This window comes from Hyla sarda, chromosome 5 (assembly GCF_029499605.1).
Source record: "Hyla sarda isolate aHylSar1 chromosome 5, aHylSar1.hap1, whole genome shotgun sequence".
In the NCBI taxonomy this organism is placed as follows: domain Eukaryota; kingdom Metazoa; phylum Chordata; class Amphibia; order Anura; family Hylidae; genus Hyla; species Hyla sarda.
Genome location: NC_079193.1, coordinates 63,857,975 through 63,885,354, shown reverse-complemented (window position 1 = coordinate 63,885,354; position 27,380 = coordinate 63,857,975). Strand labels below are relative to the sequence as shown.

At 41.1% G+C, this 27,380-nt stretch overlaps 1 protein-coding gene across 3 annotated transcripts in view; it reads left to right on the top strand.

Moving 5' to 3' along the window:
• The window catches only part of DPP6 (dipeptidyl peptidase like 6), a 1,248,955-nt gene that overhangs the window by 454,812 nt on the left and 766,763 nt on the right, over positions 1-27,380 (top strand). Inside the window, exon 1 of one of the 3 annotated variants that reach the window (XM_056519601.1) lies at positions 14,136-14,267. The exons of the other annotated variants lie outside the window; for them this stretch is intronic. The gene's annotated coding sequence lies outside the window, so the exon portion shown is untranslated. Of the gene's footprint in view, positions 1-14,135; positions 14,268-27,380 lie in introns of those variants that run through there. 3 annotated transcript variants of the gene reach the window in all.

Below are 27,380 nucleotides of genomic sequence, written 5' to 3'. Positions count from 1 at the left end.
CACTGTGTTTCTTCTGTTAAACACAATGTAGACATACCTATTAAATCTATTTTAGGATGGCATTCATTGTTCATAATCCAGGGGGTTATGCCAGAAAAATGTACTCACTCAACTGCATAAACTTGTCATATGAAATAGTTCTTCTTAAAGGTGAAATGACTTTGGGAAGAAGTTTAAAACTGCAGGACAGTCGTTGCGTCCGAGTTTCGAGGCAGCTGCCTAGGTCACTTATTGTCAGTGTCCAGTTATACAGTATCATTCTACAGCTTGAGGGTTGTAAGCTTAACCAGATTTGCATGTGTCTGACTATCTTCTGGCTATTTTGGTCAATGGATGTTAATACAAGATGGCAGGCTTTTAAAGGGACAGTGCAACATTATTTTGTGTTACTTTTTACTAATATATGATCATCATTTCAGACTTTTGATATGTTTAATGGAGGGAAGAGGGGTACATTTTGATAGGATTCTTAAAGACAGAATAACCGAAACTACAAGGCATAAACATAATGTACAGTATTTAATAGTGTGCCCTGAGTTGCTGATTTTGGGGACAACTGTTGAAGAATGAAGGGGTTGACCGTAAGGGTATGTTCACACTACAGAATCTCATTCCGCCATGTGAAACTTTGCATTGGTGTGAATGGGTCCTCCTGTTCACACCGTGGATTTACAGCAGCGGAGAACTCCGCCACTGAAATTGTGAAATTGATCCACTAAAAGAATGAATATGTTCAACAGCGCAGGGTCGTGCGGTCTTATCGCCATATATATATATATATATATATATATATATATATATATGTATATACATACACCTACATTACTTACCATAAACTATATGGAAGGAAGAAAACGTTCTTTCCCAATCTGTCCCAGCCATAGTGACCCCATTGTCCCATTACTCTATGGCCTAGATTTATCACAGAATGTCTACGGTAGAGCTATTTTCCCATTTTTATTTGGGTGGTGGGTTAAACTAGCGTTCATCTTATTTATCAAGAAGTTGCAGAAGGATGATGAATTTTGCGCAGCTCTGCTGTGGCGGGAAAAGCTCTACCACATACACTTTTTCTAGACACTTGTGAGGGAGGGAGGTAGACACTTTCCCGGGTCCTGAATTTGGCAGGTTAGATGTTTTTACTTACTTTCACAGAGCTGCTGGGACATTTTTACTTGCATTTTAGATGTTACAATCAAATGTGAGGGTTAAGGGGTTAAAGCGGGGCATCACCGTGATCGGTGATGTCTGGCATTAAAGATGGGTCCTAATGGCAGATAACTCCTGAGCGCATGTCATAGAAGGGGAGTGGGACGCTGTTGTCCACAAGAGGTTAAAGGGTGAATTGCAGAAGGTAGAAGTGATTCTCACGCCTACTGGCAGGTGGTGTAGCATTGCGCCTAAAAAAAGTACAAAATAGCGACTTTTGACAAAAGTCACAAATGATAAATACGTGACCACTGCATGGTCAAAAAGAAAAAGTTCTATGGGTAGACGAAAAGAGTGAAACTGTTTTTATCAAAAGACTCATAAAAGTCGCTAAATATACTGCTTGCGTCTGAACTGCGCCAAAACATAGAGAAAAAAAAAGCAAAGATAAATCTCCCCTATGAGATTTATCAAAACCTGTCCAGAGGAAAAGCTGCTGAGTTGCCTATAGCAACCAATCAGATCGCTTATTTTATTTTCAGAGGCCTTTTCAAAAATGAAAGAAGTGATCTGATTGGTTGCTATGGGCAACTCAGCAACTTTTCCTCTGGACCGGTTTTGATAAATCCCCCCCCTCCCCATATATTATCTTAAGGAACCAATCCAGGTCTTGAATTCTTATATCATGTTGTCCTGGAGAAAACAGGTGATCCAGCATTGTGCCTTTATTTAGTCTTTTAAATACAGAAATTAACGCGTTTTGAGTAGATTCCCGCCCTTTTCACAGAGGTCTGTCAGAAAGATTGGAGAACCACTCGAAACACATCCAGATGCCTGTAGGTATGTGCACTTTGGTGTGAATTTAAAACACGAAATACAGTGACCCCTCGACCTACGATGGCCCCGACATACGATAATTTCAGCATACAATCACTCTCAGAGGCCATCGCATGTTGAAGGCAGCATCAACATACGATGCTTTTGTATGTCGGGGCCATCGCATAAACGGCTATCCAGCAGTGCTGACTGCTTCAGCTGCCACTGGATACCCGTTTATGGTGCCCTGTGTGGTCCGCTGATGATCACTTACCTGTCCTCGGGGCTCCAGCGCGTCCTCTTCGGGATCCTCTGCATCGTCGGCGCTCTCCATCGTCGTCATCACATCGCTGCGCACGCTGTCCTGTCATCCAATAGGAGCGGCATGCTTAGCGACGTGATGGCGGCAACGGAGCGCGTGGATGCCGGGGGAAGCAGAGGCCTTGCGATGGGGACAGGTGAGTACAACTTCCTATACCAGTGGTCTTCAACCTGCGGACCTCCAGATGTTGCAAAACTACAACTCCCGGCATGCTGGGTGTTGTAGTTTTGCAACATCTGGAGGTCCACAGGTTGTAGACCACTGTCCTATCCTTTACATTGCACGGATCCCTCAACATGCAATGGTTTCAACAAACGATGGTCCATTTGGAACGGATTACCATCGTATGTTGAGGGACCCCTGTAAAGGCTGTGGTTTTATCCCAATGCTGGATCACCTGCTTGCTTCAGTCTATGTCCTGAATATATCCAAGCACAGGGAACATCAAGGACGTGAGCTGGTTCTCTGTTATTTTGTATATGTCCTGGAAAAACCCTTTAACTACATGTAGTTACTGACCGGACTACAAATGAATGTAAACTCTACCTAAATCTCTAGGATCAATATCCTTCTGCTGCTGCACCCTGGTACAGGGCTGCGGCATCCAATAGATTTTGTTTTCAACATCAATAATGATGTCGTCACTCTTTCCAATAGGAATTTATAAAAGGAGAACAGAAAATGGATTAATATTTGGTACATTAGGCCTCAGATCTCATAGGTTGTACAGTGACCCCTCGACCTACGATGGCCCCGACATACGATCATTTCAACATGCGATCACTCTCAGAGGCCGTCACATGTTGAAGGCAGCATCAACATACGATGCTTTTGTATGTCGGGGCCATCGCATAAACGGCTATCCGGCAGCGCAGACTGCTTCAGCTGTCACCAAATAGCCGTTTACGGTGCCCTGTGTGGTCCGCTGACGATCACTTACCTGTCCTCGGGGCTCCGGCCCATCCTCTTCAGGATCCCCTGCATCGTCGGCGCTCTCCATCGTCGGCATCACGTCGCTGTGCACGCTGTCCCGTCATCCAATAGGAGCGGCGTGCGTAGCGACGTGATGGTGGTGACGGAGAGCGAGGATGCCGGGAAGCAGAGGCCTTGCCGGAGCGTCGGGGACACCTCGGGGACACGGCGACAGTGATGGATGGCGACATCCAGGGCAGCGGTGACGGTCCGGAGCGGCGGGGACAGGTGAGTACAACTTCCTCTAACAGTGGTCTACAACCTGCGGACCTCCAGATGTTGCAAAACTACAACTCCTAACATGCTGGGTGCTGTAGTTTTGAAACATCTGGAGGTCCGCAGGTTGTAGACCACTGTCCTATACTTTACATTGCACGGATCCCTCAACATGCGATGGTTTCAACAAACGATGGTCTGTTTGGAACGGATTACCATTGTATGTTGAGGGACCGCTGTATAAGTTACACGTTCACGTTTTTATTCTTCCTGACTATACCATAGCTGTAGCATGTGCGAGTATTGTGGCGGCCATAGCTCCTCCAGACTGGACTCCATTGTGGGATTAGGTGAATAATAGGATGTTCCATAGGATTTTCATATTTTATGACGTGGAAGCTTTTTTGTAGCATTTATCCTTTGATATAGTCTTCAGAGCCTCAGTGAATGGATTTTCATTCAGGTGTTCGATCTGAGTCCTTGGGGAGAATATTGCCCCACTATTCAATACTATTGACAGCTGCTGTATGAAGCCCTTTCTTTCACATGTTATCGTGAGTCATAAAGATACAGTCATTTAACAACATTACAGTATTTTCAAACACTCCGAACATTTAGCAATCATTAGATTTGCCATAATTATGGTATAATCCATTACATTTTGTGTCAATATTACTAACGTAACAGAGCAAAGATCACTACTCCAGTACTTACTTCTAGTTGCATAGCGTCTATCAAATTCAACCTATATGCCTATTGTAATCCTACTGTGTTGATCCAGAGGAAGGCAAAAAAAATAATCTGATCACAATTGCCCTATACCAGGGAAAAATTCCTTCCTGACTCCAACATGACAATCAGAATAAATCACTGTATCCTTTATCCAGACCAGATTTTGTGTGACAGATTTCCAGTCCACCACACATTATGTATGGGGCCATTTTCTGTGAGAAGACCACCCTCATAATCATGGTTCCAGGGTGGCCTTAGTATTAAAGGGGTATTCCAGGAAAAAAACTTTTATATATATATATATATATATATATATATATATATATATATATATATATATATATATATATATATATCTATATATATATATATACATATCAACTGGCTCCAGAAAGTTAAACAGATTTGTAAATTACTTCTATTAAAAAATCTTAATCCTTTCAGTACTTATGAGCTTCTGAAGTTAAGGTTGTTCTTTTCTGTCTAAGTAATCTCTGATGACACGTGTCTCGGGAACCGCCCAGTTTAGAAGACGTTTGCTATGGGGATTTGCTTCTAAACTGGGCGTTTCCCGAGACACGTGTCATCAGAGAGCACTTAGACGAAAAAGAACAACCTTAACTTCAGAAGCTCATAAGTACTGAAAGGATTAAGATTTTTTAATAGAAGTAATTTACAAATCTGTTTAACTTTCTGAAGCCAGTTGATATATATAAAAAAAAGTTTTTTCCTGGAATACCCCTTTAACATATCATAAAGACATACCATATGTCTACTATGGAGGAGAAGAAGCTCCGGTTCTGGTTGGTTTCATCCCAACTTTAATGTTAGGAAATAAGAGTAGAAAATGGGTCCAATATTCAGAGGGCACCAGCTGCCACCAATAAATAAGACTGGGCTCGGAACCAACTATTTGCAAACTTAAAGGGGTTTTCTGGCTTTTTACATCTTATCCCCTATCCAAAGTCATGCCGTCATGACATGAATTGAGGGGCTAGGGGGTGTGGCCGTGATTTCGCGGGTGCTGCAATGAGATTGTGGGGGTCCCCAGCGGCGGGACCTCTGTGATCATACATCATATCCCCTATTCTTTGGATAGGGAATAAGATGTATAAAGCCGGAATACCCCTTTAAGATGCAGAAATTAGAGAACTAAAAAAAGGAGTTGATACAAAAACCTAAGGCGTTTACATGACCCCAGACTGACCTTTCTTGACCTATGCGCCCATTCATTACTACTAGAGATGAGCGAACTTACAGTAAATTCGATTCGTCACGAACTTCTCGGCTCTGCAGTTGATGACTTTTCCTGCATAAATTAGTTCAGCTTTCCGGTGCTCCGGTGGGCTGGAAAAGGTGGATACAGGCCTAGGAGACTCTTTCCTAGGACTGTATCCACATTTTCCAGCCCACCGGAGCACCGGAAAGCTGAACTAATTTATGCAGGAAAAGTCATCAACTGCCGAGCCGAGAAGTTTGTGACGAATCAAATTTACTGTAAGTTCGCTCATCTCTAGTTACTACCCATACAAATATAAACATAAAAAAAACTATAAATACAGTCAATTCCTCGATGGTTATGCTCAATTAGATTAGCACCCTTTCACTTCTATCCCTAGGACTGTGTGTTAGCTTCCTCCGGGGATGAGTTATTAGAGGGAATGTACAGTTTTTTGAGCAGGAGCCTAGTGGAGCGTCCTGTGATATATAAAGTAACTGTATACACTGAGTTGACTAATGTGTATAATGGAAAGGAATGTTGTTTTAGTTAACTCCTCTTAATATACAGGATATAAATAAACCAGACACCAACCTGTGACTGAAGACTTCCATTACAACTTTGTCTACTACTTTTCTTTACTTATAATATAGATATGACATTTTTACCAGATATGAGAAGAAATAGTTTTCAGCCATGATAGCAGAAAAGATTTCCTAAGTGATTTGTTTGGGGTCATTAAATGGATTTTTAACTACAGTTGTTTCTAGATGTACAGCCAGAGTAAACCACGGAGTCTCAAACACATTCATCTTCTATGAGTAAACCCAAATCTGCATAGTAGTTAGAAAGATTATGTAGACGTGAGCTCTTTTCTAAACAGATGTGCCCGCAAGTAGACCTTGTTTTACTGTTCATGCCTTTGATGGTGAACATCGAATAAACACCCACAGTGCAGGGAGAAAAAGTTAGTGAACCTCTGTATTAATTATATTACACAATAGAGAGAAAGAAACGGAAGGAGAGCAACTCTGTATATGGGTGGTACCAGGATAAGGAGTCTGCGGCAGTTGTCAGGGTCCAGTTACTCCGTAATACCTGCGGGGTGCATGCGACTAGGTAAAGTATCAAAATGTAACAATAAAAGAATGTAGCATTCACTCACCGCAACAACGGAATCAATGTTCCCGGCTAGAGGGGATCGCGGGTCAGCGTCTTCAGGACTTCAGGAGCGCTGAGAGGGTACAACCGGTTTGTTTCACGCGCTGTTGCGCGCTTCGTCCGGCCTGTCCATGGACAGGCCGGACGAAGCGCGCAACAGCGGGTGAAACAAACCGGTTGTAGCCTCTGAGCGCTCCTGAAGACGCCGACCCGAGATCCCCTCTAGCCGGGAACATTGATGCCGTTGTTGCGGTGAGTGAATGCTACATTCTTTTATTGTTACACTCGGTATTAACTAATTCACTTAGAGCTAATTGTCAAAAGGAGTTAGAACAAGGGGGTAGTCATACTGCTAAAATTACTGAAGGACCTCTTCCAAGTTAGTCTTGTAGGAGGAAAAATTAGCCAGAAACTGTGTGGACAGTCATAGCTTGTATAGTTGTGGTGTCATACTGTTTATAGTAAATGAGAGTTGTGTAAAATGCTGCTTGGTGGTCTCAGCATTCAGACCACCTCTGACTGCCACCAGCAGGCCAGAGGGGGCTGGGGGCCCTTCTTCTCAGGATAATTGCAGGTCCCAGTGGGGGACACATGCGTCTCTTAGACACTTGTGGCATATAGTATCCTTTTTCATAACTTTGCATTGTGCCATTCCTCAACTTATTCCAATATGTATGACTAAATTGACCACTGGGTGTTACAATTCCTTTTGTCAAAGGAGTTTATTCCTACGTGGTCTAGCACTGTCAGCATTGATTAAATAATGAGAGTGTGTATGGACCCCCACACCATCCCAATTGGTAACACCCAGTGGTCACTGTCTGTCGCAGTTATGGAACCACCAAAATCTATTATTTTGGAGGTTTTAGTCCTGTACTTACTGATTGAGTAGTTGCTCAGTACTACAATTTCCAGAATGCATAGCTTTTCCTCAGCTCTTCATCACATTCCATGCAACCTGTCAACTACCCCCACTGCAGTCTTGCCAGTTCCATCCCTAGAGCTGTTGCAAAACATCTCATCTCACAGCAGACTATTAAACAGAGAAGTTGCAGCACCTGCTGTATAGATTGCCTGACTGCTCTTCTGCCTGTGGCATCATTCAACACAAGACAGCATGTTATAAACACACCCTATTCTCCCTAAATGCCCCCGCAAATAAATATATACATACATATGAGATGGTGATGTCAGGGTCTGGTCAAATTTGATGACATCACTCAAGATGAGTGTCTAGAGCTTGTAGAAAATATCCAACCATGTCTCTTGAGACAATGGAAGAGGTCCTGTCATCATAGGAGAGAAAGATACTATGGGGAGCTGTCTGAGAGAAAACCACACTGAAAATGAAAGAACTACACAACTTCCTGTCAGTGGATAAGCATGCAAAATTACCATGAAGCCAGTACAATTTGTGAGAACATTATATTAGTAAGTTACCGTGTATACTCGAGTATAAGCCAACCCGAATATAAGCCGAGGCCCCTAATTTCTCCCCAAAAACCCAGGAAAAGTTATTGACTCGACTATAAGCCTAGGGTGGAAAATACATCATCCCCCCTGTCATCATCCAGACCCCCCGTCATTAACACCCCCGTCATCATCACCCTGTCATCATCCAGGCCCCTGTCATCATCACCCTATCATCACCCAGACCCCCGTCATCATCACCCTGTCATCATCCCCCCTTCATCATCACCGCCTGTCAATCCCTTCAATCAGTGGTCTTCAACCTGCCATCGGCTGTCTGGGCATGCTGGGAGTTGCAGTTTTGAAACATCTGGAGGTCCACAGGTTGAAGACCACTGCAGCCTTCGTCATCATCCAGACCCCCCCTTTATTTTTCTACTCACCTCCCCTTGGTGGGAAGGAAGGGTGAGCTAGTCCGGGCCATCTATGCTGCAGTGACCGTCCGGTGGGGAGTCGTTCCGGGCTGTCCATCTTCACCGGGAGGCCCTCTTCTCCGCTCCGGGCCCGGACTAGTGACGTTGCCTTGACGATGACGCACAGGGACGTTCATGCGCAGGGATGTCCCTGTGTGTCGTCGTCAAGGCAACGTCACTAGTCCGGGCCCGGAGCGGAGAAGAGGGCCTCCCGGTGAAGATGGACAGCCCGGAACGACTAACCCTCCCCACCAGATGGTCCCTGCAGAATAGATGGCCCGGACCAGCTCACCCTTCCTTCCCACCGAGGGGAGCTGAGTAGAAAACAAAAGGGGTGGTCTGAATGATGACGAAGGCAGCAGTGGTCTTTAACCTGCGGTCCTCCAGATGTTTCAAAACTACAACTCCCAGCATGACTGGACAGCTGATGGCCTGCTGGGAGTTGTAGTTTTGCAACATCTGGAGGTCTGCAGGTTGAAGACCACTGAAAGGGATTGACAGGAGGAGAGTTCACTCGAGTATAAGCCGAGGGGGACGTTTTCAGCATGAAAAATCGTGCTGAAAAACTCGGCTTATACTCGAGTATATACAGTATATATCTTGGGGGATAATCTTATTTAAATACAATTTTCTGATATTGGAATACCACTTTAAAGGGATCCTCTGGTAGCTGTTTTTGTGGGGGAAATATAAGCATTATACAGTGTTAATTCAAAATAAGGAGTTGTCTGTGTAATATTAAACAGGACAGGTAACTGCTCTACACTGTGGACAAGTCATGTGTATCCTGAACAGAGGACTCCCCCGCCCCCTCTCTTAGTTCCCCAATAGAGTATAGGGAACTGGGCTTTCTAGTCCGGGTATTGTTGTTATTAGATAGCATCCTGGCTTTAACTATATCTAACAATGGAGGACTTGCAATTGCCTGTTATCAACAATAAGTGAGCCATACAAAGCTCTGTCTTGCATTTTAAACTTTCCGAGTAATTTCTGCAATCCCTCAAATCGTCATCTTCTTGGACAACAGTCTTTTACTCGTGAAGATAACTGAAAACTATTGACAGCTCCTAATAGCCGTTGCTTCAGCGTACTGTTTCAATAGAGGAAAATCTATTTTAGTACAGATGTACATTATTCAGTCCACAAAGTATCTGGAAATAATCCAGGCGAGGGAAATTACATGTATTTCTTATGTATGAATGCAGCTCAAGTAAAACTATTGTGGAGTGAAAAGAAAAATCTTTTTCATACATTTTTACCTTTTGACTTGTCAATGTGTGATGATTTGACAGCTATCGATGCTCGTCATTCACTGTTATACTCAGCAGAGAAATCATGTGGAAACAAAAAATCGTAAAAAAATGTGGTTCTACAAACTCATGGGAGAATAAATAAAAATATATTATCTGATTTAATATGATGCAGTGGGATATAGCAGAGCTACATGGATCAGTTCCTCTCTGGGGCTCCATTGTTTGTGTGATAGTTTACTAAGCAATGACAACACATGAAGTTTACGTGGTCTCCCATGGAGGACCGTGGATGACATACTGCATTAGGATTTAGGACAATCCGCCCCTTAAGAAAAAGCTCTCTAACATCTCGCATATGAGCTTTTCTATGTCGTACACACTAAGTATTGTGCTACATGTAGAATTTCAGGAAACAAAAGTAAACTCTTCACAATGATGTCGCTTTATCATTATTTACTAATAAAATGTGGTCAGATTGATATCTAAGTCATTATAATAAACAATCTGACTAAAGTAATGACACAAATAGTTGTACTGTTCATGTTTTTATTTAGAACATTGAGTAAACATCCATAGTGCAAAGAGAAGTAAGTGACCTTATATATTAAGGGAGAACTCCAGCCACGATGAACTTATTCTCTATCCACAGGATAATGGAAAATAACTGATCAAGAGGGTCCCCCCCACCCTGTGGATAGGGGATAAGTTATTTGTGTCTGGAGTTCCCTTTTAAAGGGGTTATCCAGGAATCGAAAAACAGATCTAACTTCTTTCAAAGACCGTTCCCTGTCTGTCTCCAGGTTGTGTGTGGTATTACAACTTGGCTCCATTCACTTCAATAGAACTAAGCTGCAGAACCACACCCACCCTGGAGACAGACAAGGAACCGTCTTTGAAAGAAATAACCCCTGATTTTCGATTTCTGGATAACCCCTCTGGTGGAAAACTTTTTTTTATTTTTTTTTTTTATCAACTGTTGCCAGAAAGTTAAACAGATTCGTAAATTACTTCTATAAAAAAAAATCTTAATCCTTCCAGTACTTATTAGCTTCTAAATACAACAGAGGAAATTCTTTTCTTTTTGGAACACAGAGCTCTCTGCTGAATCACGAGCACAGCGCTCTCTGCTGACATCTCTGTTCATTTTAGGAACTGTCCAGAGCAACATATGTTTGCTATGGGGATTATCTCCTACTCTGGACAGTTCTTAAAATGGACAGAGATGTCAGCAGAGAGCACTGTGCTCGTGATTCAGCAGAGAGCTCTGTATTCCAAAAAGAAAATAATTTCCTCTGTTGTATTTAGAAGCTAATAAGTACTGGAAGGATAAAGATTTTTTAATAGAAGTAATTTACAAATCTGTTTATCTTTCTGGCACCAGTTGATAAAAAATAAAAATAAAAAAATAAAAAATTATAAAAATAAAGTTTTCCACCCCTTTAATGACTCCTGCAGAAGGTAATTGGCAAAAATGTTTCAATTAAGGAGATAAGATGGGAAGTATTGATGAGATAATTGATGATGACATGTCTTTCCTGCTATTGTGATGAATACCAAGCTATGCCTACTGGTATTCAAACTAGGGGACTTACAGTACTTGCCCTTTCTCATTAAGACAAACCCCCTCACCTTATGCTCTAAAAGTCCATATAAAATGTCATAGAAGTGGTCCTTCACTTAGGACCCCTCACCTATTGAGAGAAGAGAGCTGTTGTTATACTGGTAGATCAGATCTTTCCATGTTCTGTATGGTCGATCATTCTTGTGAATGGCCTGGATTGGCAGGTAGTACTACATTTATAACAATACAGGTGGCGCTAACCACATCCTTTCACCTGTTTTCTCTACTGTATTCCTATATGCAAGTGCTTTGTGCACCTCTTCAGTGTATAGCACTACCCGTCTACAATAACCGGGGTCACTGTGTATTCAGAACGGACTTGTTTGCTGCATAAGTTACTTCCTTCCCACATACCCGCCGCTGTGCCAAATCGCTATTTCTCCTATGCTATATACTACATTTATAATGTAAGCAGCTATGGAAATATATGGCCAGGCATTGCTGATTATAGCTGATAGATGGGGGGTTCTACAGCGAGGACTGCTTACTGATTCCCAGCACGGATTCATCTTGGAAAGGAACAAGGCTGGTGCAAGGATTTTTGCCACCCGTTGGCTCTGCCCTTTGAAACGCCCAACCTTACTACTGGGGTGACACACTGTAGGACACCTTCTCCTCATGGGGTGGATGTGTTGAGGAACGCACAATGTCAGACCTGCCTGTCTGGCCTCGGAGGTTGCACTGTGCTCCTCCAGCAGGCTGAATAATGCAAATTATTATGGTACCGGGGAAGGGGGTGGTACTGTGGTACTGGCTAGGCGGCTGCTTCGGATAAGTAGCGGGTGCTTTGGATGCTGGCTGGCTACTAACTTTCTTGCAGAGGGCAGAGTGGCGCCCCCATCAAAAGGGCACTCTAGGCGGCTGCCTATTTTGCCTATAGACAGAACCGGCCCTGGAAAGGAGTTGTCTAAATGAGACATCCCCTTTTATGTAGTCACTTGGGGCTCTATAACAGATGCTAACAAGATTTGCTTGTTTGGTATTGTTTATCTGTAGTGGACATCTGGTTGTAAGGTTCCTCCTGGATGTGAACCAGGGAGCTCCTAGTTTCTACATTGCAAAACTACAACTCCCAGCATGCCTGGACAGCCTTTGGCTGTCCAGGCATACTGGGAATTGTAGTTTTGCAACAACTGGAGGCATCTTGGTTGGGAAACACTGGTCTACAGCTTTAAAGGAATATTCCAGGAAAAAACTTATATATATATATATATATATATATATATATATATATATATATATATCAACTGGCTCCAGAAAGTTAAACAGATTTGTAAATTACTTCTATTAAAAAATCTTAATCCTTTCAGTACTTATGAGCTTCTGGAGTTAAGGTTGTTCTTTTCTGTCTAAATCCTCTCTGATGACACCTGTCTTGGGAACCGCCCAGTTTAGAAGAGGTTTGGTATGGGGATTTGCTTCTAAACTGGGCGTTTCCCGAGACAGGTGTCATCAGAGAGCACTTAGACAGAAAAGAACAACCTTAACTTCAGAAGCTCATAAGTACTGAAAGGATTAAGATTTTTTTAATTGAAGTAATTTACAAATCTACAAATACAAATAATTTACAAATACAAGGGCCATGTGAGTCCCAGGTAATTTTATACACCATTGTATGAAATATATTAATTATTTAATAAATTGTGTACTGATATCTCAGACCTTGAGCCCCAATATTTTTTATAGTTTATATTTCCTTACAGACACTGAGGGTATAAGTGTCAGATTGGGCAGCTCAGGTCATCTTGTTAGTTGTCAGACAAGAGCCTCTCCAATATATATATTTCTTATCTAATTTACAAATCTGTTTAACTTTCTGGAGCCAGTTGATATATAATTTTTTTTTTCCTGGATAACCCCTTTAAACTCTTATAAGAGCCATACAGTAAGATGTCTACTGCTGCAAAGACAACTACTCTTTAAGATATACAATAGGCAGCTAAAGAAATTAACCCCCGAGTTGTGTTAAGAGTTTACAATATTAAGTTTAATTGAGAGAGGGAATCATGTAGAGTAACTGGAATCTCTAAGTAATGAACTGTAATAAGATACCAAAGGCTTTAATGTGCGGTATAGAAACCAGCGGGTGGGTTTTCATAGAACAGCTGCATTATTTGATAACATAAAAGTCATTCATGGGCTACAGGTATGATAGACAGATCTAGCACTGGGTGCCCTACCAATGACTTCCACCTACTGCGTTGTATAAAGGTATCATTTATGGAATAATGAAGATCAATGTAAAAGTTAGTTTAACTTGTAAAAATGAAGATTCTAAATCTCTATGAAGACATTATCGTGATTGCTCTATAGGTATTGTGTTATATGATTTGTACAGCATTGACATTGTTCTATGGATATCAATAATACGACCCTTAAAGGAAAACTGTCACATGTTTTGTCCCGCACTATCCACAGGTACCTGTGGATAGTGCGGGAGACGCTGAACAATTTGAGTCCTACCTTGCCCAGATCCGCTGCGCCGTTTGCCCGTTACAGGTCTTTTTCTGTGTATTACAATTAGCACTTAACTGGCAAAGGCGGGGTTACTGCCTTCAACTGCCACTGTGTTGTAACCGCCGCCCTGCTAATGAATATTCATATAGTGCCTTACTATGTTGTCTCATATCGGCCGAGTCTCAAACTGCCTACACCCTTACTTCAGCGCTGCTCCGGACGAATGAAGCAGCGCTGAAGACCGTTTACGGGTGTAGTGAGAAATCCCGCACATGCGCAGTAGCGTCCGGGACTCGGCCGATATGAGACAACATAGTAAGGCAATATATGAATATTCATTAGCCGGGCGGCGGTCACAGCACAGTGGCAGTTGAAGACAGTAACCCCGCCTTTGCCAGTTAAGTGCTAATTTTAATACACAGAAAAAGACCTGTAACGGGCAAACGGCGCAGTGGAGCCGGGCAAGGTAGGACTCAAATTGTTCAGCGTCTCCCGCACTATCCACAGGTACCTGTGGATAGTGCGGGCCAAACGTGACAGTTTTCCTTTAAAAGTCAAGTTAGACATGACCTGTTTTAAAGGAAGTGACAGGAGGAAACAATAAGTATAGCACAGTGCCCCTAGAGGATGAAATGATAATAACTCATGAAATTGTTGGTAACAGCATGCCGAAGACCATACAATATGTACAAGCTGTCACCTGAGTATTCTGTTGGCTTTGGTCTGTCTCACCTACACATTTATCACATAATAATTCAGGTATAACCAAAACATTGCATCGATGGATTAAAAACCTAAACTGAATTGCAACACAATTGCCCAGATTTAAACTGTTTAATTCTTAGACAGTGCAAACTTAGACAGACAGGCTTTAACTACTGACAATGCCCAAGATTTACTATAGCATCCCAGGTTGCTTGATAGATTTGGCATAAGTTTAAACATACTACTAGTTGGATTCATTCTAACCAGCATTATTACCAAAATGTTGATGATTTTTTTGCCACATTTAGGTCATGCCCCATTGCAGAATCCATGCCACACAACTTTTGTTGGGCCCAGCATAAAGTTATCTAAAAAATATGAAAACTCCTAATAAATGGGGAACAAGTCAAGTCATGTTTTCACCTAAAGGATAGCGAAATAAAGACATGTAACTTAGAGACCATTTTTTTCTGCATTGTCAATTCTCATAAGAAAGGAAAGCAGATTATACACCTTTTTTCATAAAGCTCTTCCTTAAAGAATCTTAAAGGGGTACTCTGCTGCTCAGTGTTTGGAACAAACTGTTCTGAAGGCTGGAGCCGACGCCGGGAGCTCGTGATGTCATAACCTCGCCCCTCATGATGTCACGCCCCACCCCCTCAATGCAAGTCTATGGGAGCCATCATTCCCCCTCCCATAAACTTGCATTGAGGGGATGGGGTGTGTTATCATGAGGGGTGGGGCTATGACGTCACAAATTCCCGGCTCCAGGGTTCGGAACAGTTTGTTCCAAATGTTGAGCAGCTGAGTACTCCTTTAAAAACTGACTGGGAATGTATGCCAAGCACAAAAACTCTCTAAAAGGAAAAAGTAACTGTAGGCACAGTTTTTGGGTCCCCCCAGACCCCCACCCCCCTTTATCATACAGAGCAGGGTGCAGGCTGGTTAGAGGCCTATCATTGTGGGATCAAAGGGGAAATGTTTCTCTTGGAGGAGAATATTATAGGGACACATGAAGACTTTTTGGCACTTTATGCTGTGAAGAAATGATATATAAAGCAGCTCCTATACTACCTTGTCTGGTAGCGTTGCCTTTTTAGCACACATTGCACAATAAATTCTTGTGGATTTTCTATAGTAAATATGAACCAATACGAATGCTCTTCTACATTACTAACTCAAGTGATTTTCACTAATGGTTGGACCATAGCTGCAGAAGGTGCAGAGATAGCAGACCTAGTGCCCGAGGAGGCATTCGATTAGCAGCCATTGGCCGCACTATGTCATTACTAGTTGTTGGAATGCTATTTGTAAACATATAAAGGATACATGTAAAATCAGTCTCTATTAATACAGATTCCAACACTAAGTGAATGAAAGGTATACTGTACATGCAAATCCCCAGATCTTGTGCCCAAATATTATTTTTACGTAACAAATATCTGACTCTGTGGCATTTCTGACTTCCTTGGAGTTTCTACGTAAAGTACTCACCATCACTTTTTTATCCTGGCATTTATATTCAACTGTGTATTTTGTTCTGCACTGAGTTTTATTGATTCGCAAATGGGACTTAATATAAATGGTTTTCCAGCATTCAGCATATTAGAGAAGTGTAAAAGCTCATTAATGAGTACAATAACCACTAAACACTGTAAGACGGCAGTAGGAGTGAGGTTTTACTGCCTTGTAAGATGTGATTGTAAACATACAAGGGTACGGCTGACCCCATTCCCCTCATTATCGGCACTGCCATGGAGACAAAAATACAGAAGGAATAGAAAGGGTAGAGATTTGTTGCATGCTGTGTAGTCAAGAACATTCTAATTACTATTTTATATATCAATTTAATGCATATATTTTTTTCACCTTTATATCAAATTTGTAGATTACTGGGGAGCTTAAGAAAGTACTTACTGTACTATAAATATTAAGAAAAAGTTGTCTTCAGCACGGCAGTCAGTCACGATCAGCTTCCATCACTGGGGAACAAGCAACTTTCGGCTAGACAATGTCCCTTGCCAGACAGGAGTCTCTGCTTCTGTACTGAAGGAGGAAGCATACACTGACTACCTTGCTGCTCTAGTACAGAGTGTCTATTCCAGTAAATGAGTGTTGCTTGGAGTAACTGTATGCTGACACTACAAGATGTCCTCCTGTCTTTATTTGTATTCTCTGCTCCTGTATTTTCTTTCTTAGATGTCATTTGGTTAAATGGAAATTACGTAGATGAGCAGGGTCTCCTGTCAAAGAAAGGAGTCCTTGCTTTTGTACTACAAGCAGCAATGCTGCATGCTCTGCGCCCAGTTCAGAGAATGTTAACTGTGCAGTAAAGAATATAATATTCGACCCAATCCAGCAGGGCAGCTTACTCTCCTATTCACACAGACACCAGGACTTATGGCGAGCAAGATGTAGGAGAACCAAAACTTCTTGTTCTAACTAAGATCAGTATTATGGATTACAATATACCTTTATTTCAAATAGCTTGTCAGGAAAAAAAAATAAAAAAAATTTTTTGAAGAATCCATGTAAAAACCATGACATCACAGGGTACAGCATTAAGACATGTTACTATATGTTTAAATTGCCCCTGTCATTAAAAAACAAAAACATTTCACATGTCACAGAAACCCCCCACCGATCATTAGAGCAATTGGGGAGAAGCACATCACTAAGAGCTCCATTCCCCTTTACACTGCGATTTCAGTGAGTTGCACTAGATTAACCCCATTACATGTATATACCTATATATGGAGCCCATTTAGTACAACTGAATAGTGCAACAAGCTGGGGAGTGAAGCGCACAGCCACGTGCTTCTTCCAGCTTGTTTTAATTATCAGTCCTGAGACCCTGACCAACCAAAACTTCCAACATGTCTTTGTGACATGTCAAAAGTTTTTTTTTTTTTTATGACTATAAAGTATAATGTCCGCTGCATTGGAAGTCCTCTTTCCATAGACATGAATGGAAGGGATGTGAAGTGACGTCACGAGGGAACAGCGCCCGGCACATTGAAACATTGAAATGTTTGTAACGTCCTACTTATGAGATAAAACTAGTATGTTCATTATATGTCAGTGTTTGGTGAGGGAGAAATGACATATATATATATATATATATATATATATATATATATATATATATATATATACATACACACTGTATATGCTGCATGTTGCTTCTAGCTTTATTCCAGACATAAGAAAACTGTGACTATTGGTATTTAATACGAAAATGGGACATTCATGTGATAAGAATGGCACACATAATTTGACACACTTCTGCCATTTTCTGTAATAAATGGGTTCGTCTGGATATACTTCAATGGATCCAAGTTTTATGAGATGTCTTAAACACTGCACACTTAATAGGATTTTCCCTGACACACCACATATTCCCCCAGTGACTTTGTCATGGAAATTTAATTCATATCATTTATTTGATTCACATAGTTAATTGCATTTGACAATTATTTCCTAGGAACGTTTTATCCCCAACTAGATATATGGATTTATGAGGCTTGTTACATCCATTTATTCCTTGTGGAAGCGCTGTATTGTACCCCTAGGAACATAGCATAGACCTACTGTTACTAATTCCCTAATATTATCTGCATAGAGGATACGTTTGAGGGCAGAAGTAATACAGGTTACTGATACCGCAGTATTTTATATAGGATATTTTGTATGGTTGCAGTCCATAGGGGAGCCAAGCGGTCAACCTAAAACACATTTTGGGAGGTTCGGCCATCTGTGGATTTACTTGTATTGATGTTGTATTTTTAATACAGTTTCCATATTGGAACCCATATAAGTTTTTTTTTTTCTCCACTTGTTTCACTTCACTTGGTGTATTATGTTGTTTCCTGTGACTGTATATGCTGTATATAGTAATAATAATAATAATTGTTTTATATAGCACCAACAAATTTTGCAGCACTTTACAATTTGGAGGGTACAATAAAGGACAAATATCAGACACAGTGAGGGCTCTGAATGCGAAAGCTTACTGTGTATCAATGTTTTGCGCCATTGTTTTTGTTTTCCTGGTGACTGTTTTGTGGTACAGCACTGGTTTAATCTATCCCGTCTATTTTGCTACACATTAGGAACACACTAGGGCTTCCATGTTAGGTTTTGTTACAGGATCGTCCTTATCAGGACAGGTGTCTGGCTTAGGTGTTCCTATAGATAGGTCTTAGGACATCAGGGTCCTGGTTTCTCCCATTCTGTCTTATTCTGTGATATTTGGATTTAAGTAATGCTGCTTTTATTGTTTGTTATTAAAGGTTAAAGCGGTTATCTAGTGCTCAGTGTATGAACTCAATGACCGCTATGAAGGGAATTTATCAAACAATTTATACAAGTCTTAGGTATTTAAAAATTGCAGATTTTTGTGCAGTGGTCTTTCTATTTCTTTTGGTTCCGTAGTGCTTACAGGGCTCAAACAATCGTGTAAACAGTCACTAGATCGTTGGTGTTGCCCATTAAATTAATCATTGTCCTTTGTTTAGACAGGGTGATGTGTGGCCAACATCGATCATTAAAATGGCCATACAATAGATCCAATCTGATGTTGTGTGAGCATTTGTTCGTCCGTCAGCTAACCACTTGTCCTTTTAGATGGGCCAGTTATCGTGTTCCTCAGAACGCTCCTTTGCCTGATAATCGTCCCACATAAAAGGGCCTTTAGGTGATTACAATGAAAAGAAATGCATTGGAGGAAACCATACCATTGACCCTTGACTCATTTCAGGGCAGGAAATGTCATAGTCCAAACAAATGTAACTTTCAATGTCTTCGATAGGTACATACTTTTCAGTCCCCAGAGAATACCATAGTTCTAGAATACAAGATACAGTAGATAAATATTTAATTGTATTATGTATTTTACAGCATATTTTTTTAAGATTAGATTTCAAGTCATTCCTCAGAATTAAGAACTGTCTAAATGTCTTTTCTGCCGAGCAGGATTTAGATAGTCGCTCAAGTTCTACTGGGTTATATTAATAAAAATCCAACTTCTGTTTCAATTTATCCCTTAATCAAACATGTCAGTGTGAGTTAGATCCCCACAACATCGCACACCCTATTTTCACATGGTATTACACAGTCAATTTGCAGAAATGTGAAATGCCTTTTTCTTATTAAGCTTTGTGTTTTTTAGTAATTTTTCTCTTTGCCTGATCTGTTTAAATGAATCAGGGAAGTAAAGAGCTTGTGGTTGTTTACAGGAGGGAGCATGCTTCTTTGTCTGATATTAGCTGTGTAATTATGTGGAAAATATGTATTGTTTCATGCGCCGTACTGTGCCGTTTACAGCGTCTTTACAATTAATGTGTTTGTCAGGAATTTCACTCATTAAAAATACAAATACCGAATCTTTACAGCTGTCCTGAGCCTATGCAGTTCAAGGAGATCTGCAGCTTGGACAATACAAAGCGTTGCAGGGTGCCTAGTGATGTAGGTTAGAGCACTTTACAGCTCTGGATGTACCTCTAATAGAGGGGTTCCCACCATAAGCCTAGAATGCCTTATGAAGATGGAATTCAAACTTACTGTGCCCTTAAAAGGGTATTCTAGCATTAAAAAACAAATTGCCTACCAACAGGATAGGGCATAAGTGTCTAATATCCAAAACTGGGCCCAGAATCCCCCCACTACTAGGAGCTGGGCTAGCACAAACTTCATGCATTCTCTCTAGGAGATAAACAAGGCTGTACTCGGGTTTTGGGGCCCCGGTCTGGAAATTGCATGGTGTCCCAGAGTTTAGACCCCTTGTGATCAGGCACTTATCCCCTATCCTGGGGATAAGGAATACATTTTTAACAATGAAGTACCCCTTTATTTATCATTGCCAAACTTGTAATTCATTTTGGGATAATTTGCTGCTAACTGGTCATCAATTCAATTTGGATTCAACAGCAGATTCGTCCAGTACTTTCACTAAGTCGGGTGCAGAGGGCCTTGACCATCAAATATTCTTAAAAGTGGCAATGCAGAGACCATCACCTTCTTCCTCTGGGTCACTGTGTAGAAGCAAGGACTCCTGTCTTAAATAAGAGTCACTGGTCCTCTACCTACTTTCCATGGCACACTGCGCTATCACCCTATGCTACTCTGTATGCCCTACACTGGACTGCCATCTTCCTTTTTTACAGCATTACAAGGCAATAATGTTAACCATTGAGCCACTTCTGCCATTGGTTAAGGATGCTGTATGTCTGAATTGCATGAGTTGTGTTATACAACTATTTTTGATGGGCAATATCTGCTTGAAGCTTGTATGTACTCCTTGTGTTCACATGAGTTTCTTTAGGGTTCTTAGGTTTTCTCTCATGCTCCATAGACATACAGATAGGTACATTGTACATTTAGATTCTGAGCCCTGTAACTAATGACAATCTCTGTACATAGCTACACTGAATATGATGGTTCTATATAAATGATCATAGTTTATCCCATGTATAACCTAGGGTACGTGTAAAAAGCCCAATGTCATCTACGACTTTAAATCATGTATTTTATATAAAATCCACCTTATCGTGTATTATTGTTCAGGGCTCCTTCTCCGGTCTATCACAACTCTCCTGATATGAGACCCAGTGCCATTGGGCAAAGGTTGTACAATCGGGAAAATGCTTAGGGTCTCATGAAAGTAATAGTTAATCCTTTATTTAATCCTTACAGGAATTGTATGAGATTAGAAAAAAGGTTCCATGTTCGTTCCAAAAGTAGCATCACTGTCCATGAGATATGGAGGGAATTGAAGCTCAGTCCATTTAACTTGAATAAGAATAAGCTTCTCTACCACTAGTGGCACACTTTTTTTTAAAAAACAGATCTAGTTTTTTTCTCAAATAATATCCTTTTTCATTTTCAAACACAGTTATTTCTTCCTAGATTATGTAGATTTTTAAATAGCCATGTACCTATAAATCATTTGAGGCAGCTTTGCTTTTATTTATATTGAAGTATTGTAGAAGTATAGCATGCTGTTAGTATTTCTTTCTATTATGGACGTTCTACCCACAGTATATAGACAGGAGCTATGTTGAATGCACTGTAAGCAAAGTAAAGGCACTAGTCATAGCACCGTCCCTGTATTGTGCCAATGCAATGTTCAGAGATGCCCGTCACCATGGTCACAATGACCTCACATTGTCACAGCTGATAATGTATTTAATAAAATAGCCAAAGTGGTGCGGCACTCTCAAATTATTTTTTACCTTTAAATGACTTTTGTCACATACAGTGTTTTCTATTGATTAGGCCGGTGCCAAGTGCTCATGCGCATGGTGCTACTAGAAAATGAATGCATCATAACTAGAGATCAGTACGGCAAGAACCAATTTCACTCTGAATATAAAAAAAAAATGTGGTTTTGTTTTCAGAAATTCGGTTTCTGAATCCATTGGTATTTATCTTTACACACTTCAGTAAACATCAGGAGTTCCTGTTCCTGTTCACTTTATGCCTTGTCACTCAGTTCACATTGGGGGAGATTTATCAAAACCTGTCCAGAGGATAAGTTGCTGGGTTGCCCATAGTAACCAATCAGATCACTTCATTCGTTTTTCAGAGGCCTTTTCAAAAATGAACGAAGCAATCTGATTGGTTGCTATTAGTGTTGGCCACAAATATTTGCATTTCAAATTTTTATCGCGGATATCTCAAATTTGTAAATATTGCGAATATATTTGCTATGTATTCAAAATGACGAATATTCACTTTTTCCGCATATGTGAATATCCACATATTCCTTCTTTTCACTTGTGGGCCAATTAGAATGATGCAAATACACTTGTCAGAGGTTATCAACAACATCCCTATCAACCAATAGTAAAGTTGCCCACCCCCTTACTGTTTTCTTCCTGGAATATGCGAATATGCAAATATACACATATGCGAATATGCGAACATAACGAATACGCAAAATTCGCGAATATAAGATGAATATTTGTCTATATATTTGCTAAATATTGCGAATTCGAATATGGCCAATGCCGCTCATCACTAGTAGCTATGGGCAACTCAGCAACTTTTCCTCTGGGCAGGTATAGATAAATCTGCCACCCGGAGGCAAACGATAATGCTGTATGCATTGCCAAGTACTCTGTTCATTGGCTTTGCACCTGACCCAGTAAGGGTGGTTTCCCACCACGTTTTGTACTTACGGTTCCCGTATACGGCTGGGAGGAGAGGGGGCGGGGCTTAACCGTGGCGCCCGCACTCAGCCGTATAGGGGAACCGTATTTAATGCATGTCTATGAGCCGACCGGAGTGAACCGCAGCTTTTGGCCACATGCGGTTTCCCAATCGCAGGCAAAAACGTGGCCGACCGCGTTTTTGCCTATGGTCGGGAAACCACATACGGCCGAAAACGCAGCTGACCAGAGGCTGCGGTTCACTCCGGTCGGCTCATAGACATGCATTAAATACGGTTCCCCTATACGGCTGCTGAGTGCGGGCGCCGCGATTGAGCCCCGCCCCCTCCTCCCAGCCGTATACGGGAACCGTAAGTACAAAACGTGGTGTGAAACCACCCTCAATATGATCTGAGTGGTGAGGCGCATGTCTCACTGCTCAGTACCCACAGGAACAGGGACTCCTGTCTTTGATGCCAATAGTGTAGGAGGCCACAGAAAGTACGTACAGGAGCAGGAGTCCGTGTTCCTGTAAACATTAAGCGGCACGGCATACATTGTATGCATTGGTGCTCAGTGTGAGTAAGCACAGATTTACTGTTTCATCCTGACAGTTTTGTGTCAACTTTGGCAACAAAATTTTAGTGGATTACACTTTACCAAAAGAACCTGAACAAACCCCCAAATTGCATTTTTAACCCGATATGAAATTTTGTGAAATCTAAATACATCGTACTATAATCCGGTTTTAACTGTGAAATGAATCCATCCTGTGTGAAGTTACCCATACACTTTGAACAACAATCGAAAATGTATACTATACTTTAACTCTTGATATATCCTTTAATATCATCTGTGTATGGAAATCACAAGATTCTACAATGCAATGGGATCCATCTTGTAAGTTTTAGTGATATTCTCCTAACATATTATCTATATGAGTACATTTTTCTCTTAGATCTTAAGCACTGGATGTCTGCCCCACTTATACAGTAGCCATTTCTCTTTTCTAAACCTACTCTACAAAGGGATTGAATGAACTGAACAGCTTCAATCCTCTTTTCATCACTGACTGACAAGTACCATTCTCCTCTTCTTCAAATCTATTTTGAATACCCAACATTTTTCTGTAGCTCGGAAGGGATAATGACACCATGTTCTTTAATGCACTTATGTGTTTTTATGGTCTTTCCTTATAAACCTGACATACTTACTTGAAGGTCTCCAGGTTTCTTTATTAGATGTACAGAAGGTCTCATTATATTTCCTATGTCAGTATAATACAGCTTCATATAGGGTCAGAAATGGAAGGTATCTCAGATTCTAGAATACCTGCTAGAAAAGCATATTTATCATTGAACACCCTATCATATGTAAATAATATTTGAATTATTTATTTTATGCGGCTAATCAGATGCTTCTGTATTGTATGAAACATCCTCCACCAAGCAAATTGGGGGGTGGGGGTGAGGTTGGGGGGTTGTTTTTACTCCATTCACTATAAGTTTAACGTGTTATCCTTATTAGTAAGATAGGTACGATTACAATACCCAATTTGTATAGCGTTTGTTATGTTCGATCACCGTATTCTTACCCCTATAAGTTTTTACATTATTTTTTACCTATGGAGTATTGTTAGGGCAAATCTTTTGCACCATAAACTGTAGTTAATATCATTACTATTTGTCTGGGATGCGATGTGACAAGAAAAGAAAATGTAATATTTTATTTCAATAGTTTTTACAAATTCTGCACCAGTGATATCAGATATGCCTTTTTGTACTTTTTAAGTTTGGATATATTGGCCCTGAAGAGCGGAGTGTAGTTTTGACTTCCATGGTATTTACTAATGTTTCCCTTTGCTTTGCTCTTTTCCCTACACTTTTCTTTTCTTTTTTAACTGCTCTGAGCTGTGGGGTTTCCAGAGCTCAAATCCACAAAGTTTTCTGTGGGAACATAAGTAAATATGTTGTTGTTTTTTTCTAAAATGTTGGGGACCTGCCCCCTTTTCAGCTGTCACACCCCCTTTGCCCCTTTTTTTCTAAGTAAAATGGAGAGTTGGTAGGGTTTATTGAATTTTGGCAAAAATTTGGACACATACACATTTTGGCGCACAACCTAACAAAACAGGTCGGGTTTACAATAATAAATCACGGCCGTTGTAGACTTAAAAAAATAATAAAAAATGGCACTCTTAGGGGCACAGTGTGGCATGTATTACTGTAGGGGGTGAAAATATAAACTCATACTCCTCAGTTACTCCATAGCCAAATGCGTGAAAACATTTAATAATTCTGCTAAATGTAATTGCTTAAACAAAAAGCAGTAAATATGTATCTTCTCCAGAGCACCATGTACCCGAGCCCTCTCCATGAGTCCTTAACATCCCCATAACATAAATACATGTTATGGGTTGTCATAGGGTTATAGATAGAATATTGTTTTCATTATTGTTGCTATTATTATTATTATTATTACTACTGTTATTATTTGTCATATATTGTAATTCTTAAAACTATAGAAATACAATTTTTTTTTCCAAAAAACTAGCAGTTTATTGAACAAACAACAGCCCTCACCCTTCCCTCCCTTTCCAATCACTTAATGATTTCTGGGTATCTGACCTCAATCCTTAGAATAAGGCACCGGTGAAGCGTTGATTTCCCTATTTTTTAAGTTTATTTTTTGCACATTGTTTCCCCTGGCTCCTTGGCTGCACAGGGAATTGCAGCCAGTCCCATTCACTATAACACAACTTTGCTGTAGTTCTTTTCTCAGCCTCTTGGCGGTGGATGATGTACAGGGATAATTAAAGGGGTACTCCGGTGAAAACCTTTTTTCTTTTAAATCAACTGGTGGCAGAAAGTTAAACAGATTTGTAAATTACTTCTATGAAAAAATCTTAATACTTCCTGTACTAATTAGCTGCTGAATACTACAGAGGAAATTCTTTTCTTTTTGGAATTCTCTCTGATGACATCACGAGCACAGTTCTCTCTGCTGACGTCATTATAATTATAATAATAATAACTCTATATTTATTGTTGTCCTTAGAGGGATTTGCTCCCAAGGCCCCAGCAATGAAAGGAAGCAGTGCTAACCACTGAGCCACCATGCTGCCCTTAACATACATCTGCTATGCACGGTTGCTAAAATGGACAGAGATGTCAGCAGAGAGTGCTGTGGTCGTGATGCCATCAGTGTTCCAAAAATAAAGGAATTTCCTCTGTAGCATTCAGCTGCTAATAAGTGCTGGAAGGATTAAGATTTTTTTAATAGAAGTAATTTACAAATATGTTTAACTTTCTGGCACCAGTTGATTTAAAAGAAAAAAGGTTTTCACCGGAGTACCCCTTTAAGGTAAAGGCTAGCCATTGCTGTGCCCCTTCCTTCTTTGTGTATTTGCAGTTAAAAGATAATAGGAAATGTTTATGTATAAAGAAGGTCTTTATATTGAGGGTTATCCTTAATACAAAGGACAATAGCAGTGCAGTCATGAACAATTAGCCTAACCTTGGATACTAATTATTTATTCCTAAACAGAACATAATAGAAATCATTGTGATCTGTATAATGTTCATAAGTAAATTAATATGTCATCATTATGTTCCTGTAATGTGCTATAGATTATTGTGTCATCACAGAGTTAATTAAACTGTGACTATGTCCTATGGCCGGCCATGGTGATTTTTAGCTACATGTCAGAATACGTTCTCATTTACGTGAGTGAAGTTAATACTGAAGGCCTGTGGGCTAATAGGGCCAAGGAACAATAACAGCTCGGGCTTTAAATTGGATAAATGTAAATAACATAAAGACAGTAAAGGCCAATTTCACTTACTACAGATGACAGAATTATAGCATTAGGGGGCAAAATAAAATAGGAAGGTAAAAAAAAAAAGTATAAAGGTCAAAGCTGCTTCGAATATATTTGAACCCGAATGTGATGTTGAGTAGGATTGGCAAAGAATCAATGGATGAGGTTTGTCTCTTATCTTCCTCCTTCTACCGTACCTTGACCGGTCGCCCCGGTATACCACTGACATGTGACATCCGCAATGACAATTATTATATACCACTGACTGTTACGCCTAGCGCTCCGGGTCCCCGCTCCTCCCCGGAGCGCTCACGGCGTCTCTCTCCCTGCAGCGCCCCGGTCAGTCCCGCTGTCCGGGAGCGCTGCACTGTCATGGCCGTCGGGGATGCGATTCGCACAGCGGGACGCGCCCGCTCGCGAATCGCATCCCAGGTCACTTACTCGTCCCGGTCCCCTGCTGTCATGCGCTGGCGCGCGCGGCTCCGCTCTCTAGGGCGCGCGCGCGCCGGCTCTCTGAGACTTAAAGGGCCAGTGCACCAATGATTGGTGCCTGACCCAATTAGCTTAATTGGCTTCCACCTGCTCCCAGACTATATCTGCTCACTGCCCCTGCACTCCCTTGCCGGATCTTGTTGCCTTGTGCCAGTGAAAGCGTTTAGTGTTGTCCAAAGCCTGTGTTACCTGAACTCCTGCTATCCATCTTGACTACGAACCTTGCCGCCTGCCCCGACCTTCTGCTACGTCTGACCTTGCCTCTGCCTAGTCCTTCTGTCCCACGCCTTCTCAGCAGTCAGCGAGGTTGAGCCGTTGCTAGTGGATACGACCTGGTTGCTACTGCCGCAGCAAGACCATCCCGCTTTGCGGCGGGCTCTGGTGAACACCAGTAGCCTCTTAGAACCGGTCCACC